The sequence below is a fragment of the Staurois parvus genome, unplaced genomic scaffold (assembly GCF_062004578.1).
Source record: "Staurois parvus isolate SC_StPar_1 unplaced genomic scaffold, SC_StPar_1.0 ptg001534l, whole genome shotgun sequence".
Classification (NCBI taxonomy): domain Eukaryota; kingdom Metazoa; phylum Chordata; class Amphibia; order Anura; family Ranidae; genus Staurois; species Staurois parvus.
This window is the reverse complement of record NW_028319330.1, coordinates 295,709-300,000: the sequence shown is the minus strand read 5'-3', so window position 1 is coordinate 300,000 and position 4,292 is coordinate 295,709.

Below are 4,292 nucleotides of genomic sequence, written 5' to 3'. Positions count from 1 at the left end.
TCTCCCCGGACCCCGCATTCACTATATCCGCTCTCCCCGGACCCCGCATTCACTATATCCGCTCTCCCCGGACCCCGCATTCACTATATCCGCTCTCCCCGGACCCCGCATTCACTAAATCCGCTCTCCCCGGACCCCGCATTCACTATATCCGCTCTCCCCGGACCCCGCATTCACTATATCCGCTCTCCCCGGACCCCGCATTCACTATATCCGCTCTCCCCGGACCCCACATTCACTATATCCGCTCTCCCCGGGCCCCGCATTCACTATATCCCCTCTCCCCGGACCCCGCATTCACTATATCCGCCCTCCCCGGACCCCGCATTCACTATATCCGCCCTCCCCGGACCCCGCATTCACTATATCCGCTCTTCCCGGACCCCGCATTCACTATATCCGCTCTTGACGGCACCAATATTATATGGTCTTCCCAGCCCCTCCCCTCAGCTTGTGCAGACTTCGCTGCGCGAGGTAGGGCTATGGATTATTTGCTGGCTTGCCCCTTACAGTGACCTGCAGTGCACACGTGAGCCTTAACCCACAGCCAAGTAGGCTCAGGAATAATTATACCACACCCCTTTAAGCCCCTCCCACTGTTAGCACAACCTGGCCCCACCCCACATTTGGTGTAGCACTCATTGCATGCTAGTAGGGTGTCCCCAGATTTCATTTAAAAAATCTGGTCACCTTACATTAACTAGTCGTGCGTTAAAGAGAACCAAGCTGATTCCGGAGCCGAGCTGTGTGCATCTATTGATGAGCCAGGCCCCTGCACTCTTCTTCCCAGCAGCCTACCGCTTTGCTTCCCTCAATATCTGCAGAGGATCCAAAAAGTGCAGGAAGCGGGGCTGATGGTTTCTGGACTTGGAAGCTCTGACAAGGACAAGTATTTGGGGACAAAGATCAGATAGTAAAAGTACTGGGACCTTTTCATTACTTTAATGCATTGAATGTGCAATCAAGCTACTTTAAAGAGCAACTTCAGGCCCCTTTTGCATAGCTCCCAACTGTCCCTAATTTCGAGGGACTGTCCCTGATTTGAAACAAAGTCCCTCTGTCCCTCTTTCATCCTCATTTGTCCCTCATTTTGGTCTGATCTATAGACCTGTATATAAATTGCACTATATATCTTTCCAAAAATGATTCCCAGTGCCAACTTCTAAACTCCAGCATTTGTAAATTTCAAAAGCCAGTATAAGCCCGGTTTCACACTTCCGCACTGCATTAGAATCACACCCCGTTCATGCGAACCGCTGCGGGTGTGTATGTATGGCTCCAATCGGACCGCACACAAATCGTGTTTCATTCCCGGATGCGGTCCGACCCCATTGAACACATGGCCAAGTTTGACAGGTGGCACCACCTATTAAGCTCTACAGCCTGAGTTAAATATGCCGCATCATATGTACAGCCCTGTCAGGCAGTGATGTTAGAACTCGCAGTAAAATCGCAACTCAGATGCCTTTTTTATCACCCCCTAGCCACCAGTGTGAAAGAGCCCTGAGGCCTCATTCACATAGGCGACTATGCGACTGCGGTCAGATGTGGCTAAACCCCTGTATCTGCATGCAGCAGCTTACAAACTGGACCAATAGCTGTTTCTAGTTTGAACGCGTCCAGAAGTGCCAGCCCTGGACGCAACGTGTCTGAGCCCAGAGACGGTCAAATGCTCCATTCTCAATCCACCGTTCATACGAGTGGTAACATATGCACAAGGGTGTCGCTGGCCATCGAATTGTAGGGGGTACAAATCTAGCTGCATGGCTGCTCGCTGCAGCTGTTGGCACATAAGGCTGGGTTCACACTCATGCGGTCCGGAATTCGCATCAGTGTGAACCCAGCCTTATGTGCCAACAGATGCAGCGAGCAGCCATGCAGCTAGATTTGCGAATTCCGCACCGCATCAGAATCGCAGCCCGTTCATGCGAACCGATGCGGGTGTGTATGTTAAGTTACAACACGCCAAAAGCGGTCTGCAAAACGCGGTGCGATGTGCAGAATTGGATCGCATAGGTGTGAATACCCATGCATTCCGATTCTAGTGCGGACCTAAAAAAGGGTCCTGCGCCTTTTTGGTGCGGGTTTGAGCCATACATAATCACATGTGAGCAGGGGCGGAGTGACCATTCGAGCACTCGGGCACTGCCCGAGGGCCCGGGATCAGTAGGGGGCCCCATAAAATGCCCCTGGTACCTTTTTAATAGGCTTTTTTGGGTGTGCTTCAAGTGTGGGCAAGGACACAGGGGCCCCATGATCCCCTATTGCCCGGAGGCCCCATGAGTTGTCAGTCCGCCCCTGCATGTGAGCACACAAATCGCATGTGATTTGCACAGGAATGCGGTGCGGTTCCTGTGCGAATCACATGGGATGTACCGCACCGCATGTATGTGAACCTAGCCTTAGTGTGCATGGGGCTAGTTCCACGAGAATCGCAGAGACACAGCGTGACTGGGGACATCCAGGTTTGATCTTGTGCTGAAGATGTCTTGCGTTTGGCCTCAATGGTCTGCAGAGTCTACAACTTTAAAAATGCACAGACTTTTTCCTGTAATAAATGCTGCGGCATGACATACATTTCAAACATGAATGCGTCTGGGTGCTGTGTATATCTTGAATTCCTGCAGTGCTCTTTGGCCCATTGACTTTAAAGAAGACGAGCAGGTTTGTGCTTGGGAATTACCCAGTTCGTATTTATCCTGACTCATCAAATTATGACAGGTAAAGTTATTTTCAGCTAGCTAATTCCTTTTTTTATCGCTTGAGTGTGTTTCACTAAATACGTTAAAAGGTCAAATGCAACTGTCTACGCAGATTGCATTAAACTAGAAAACAGGTTGGTTGGTATATTGTAGGGAAGACAGTTGGCTTCTTCCTTTTCTGTTACAAATGTTGCAAATGAAGCGGTGATGGAATTATCAAGAGTAGGCCTATTGCCAATGATTTGGGTATCAGTTAGCTCTCTAGGGTCTGCCCTTCTGTGTCAGTTTGTTTCTTACCATGCGTACTATTGACCAGAACTCTGCTGAATTAGGGGCCAAAGAGGACAATAGGGTATGGTTGATCAGACATCCCAGATCTGGGGACAAAGAGGCCAAACAGGACAATAGGGTAGGGGGATCAGATGAACCAGGTTTGGGGACAAAAAGGACAATAGGATAGAGTGACAAGACGCCCCAGGCTTCCTATATAATATGGTGAATTTATGGCCACAGCGGACAATAGGGTAAGGTGACCAGAAGTCCTGGGTTTCCTATATATTTTAGTGAATTAGTGGCCAAAGAGGACAATAGAGTAGGGTGACCAGACATCCCAGATCTGGGGACAAAGAGGCCAAACAGGACAATAGGGTAGGGGGATCAGACAAACCAGGTTTGGGGAAAAAGAGGACAAGGAGGACAATAGGATAGAGTGACAAGACGCCCCAGGCTTCCTATATAATATGGTGAATTTATGGCCAGAGCGGACAATAGGGTAAGGTGACTAGACATCCCCAGTTTCCTACTTTAGTGAATTAGTGGCCAAAGAGAACAATAGGGTAAGGTGACCAGATATTCCAGATTTGGGGACAAAGAGGCCAAACAGGACAATAGGGTAGGGTGACCAGACATCCCCAGGTTCCTATATACATTGGTGAATTAGGGGCCAAAGCGGACAATAGGGTAGGGTGATCAGACAAACCAGGTTTAGGGACAAAGAGGCCAATAGGATAGTGAGAAGACGCCCCAGGCTTTCTATATACTATAGTGAATTAGTGACCAAAGCGAGCAATAGGGTAGGGTGACCAGACGTCCCAGGTTTGGGGCCAAAGAAGACAATAGAGTAGGGTGACCAGAGGTCCCAGGTTTTTTTTATATACGTTGGTGAATTAGGGGACAAATAGGACAATAGGGTAAGGTGACCAGACGTTCCCGGTTTCCTATATACTTTAGTGAATTAGTGGCCAAAACGGACAATAGGGTAGGGTGACCAGTCGTCCCAGGTTTGGGGCCAAAGAAGACAATAGGGTAGGGTGGCCAGAGGTCCCAGGTTTTCTATATACATTGATGAATTAGGGGCAAAATAGGACGATAGGGTAAGGTGACCAGATGTCCCCGGTTTCCTACATAATTTGGTGAATTGGGAACCAAAATGGACAATAGGGTAGAGTGACCAGACATCCCTGGTTTCCTATATGCATTGGTGAACTGGGGCCAAAGCGGACAATAGGTTAAGGTGACCAGGTGTCTCCAGTTTCCTATATACTTTGGTGAATTAGGGGTAAAGAGGACAATAGGAAGGGTGATCACATG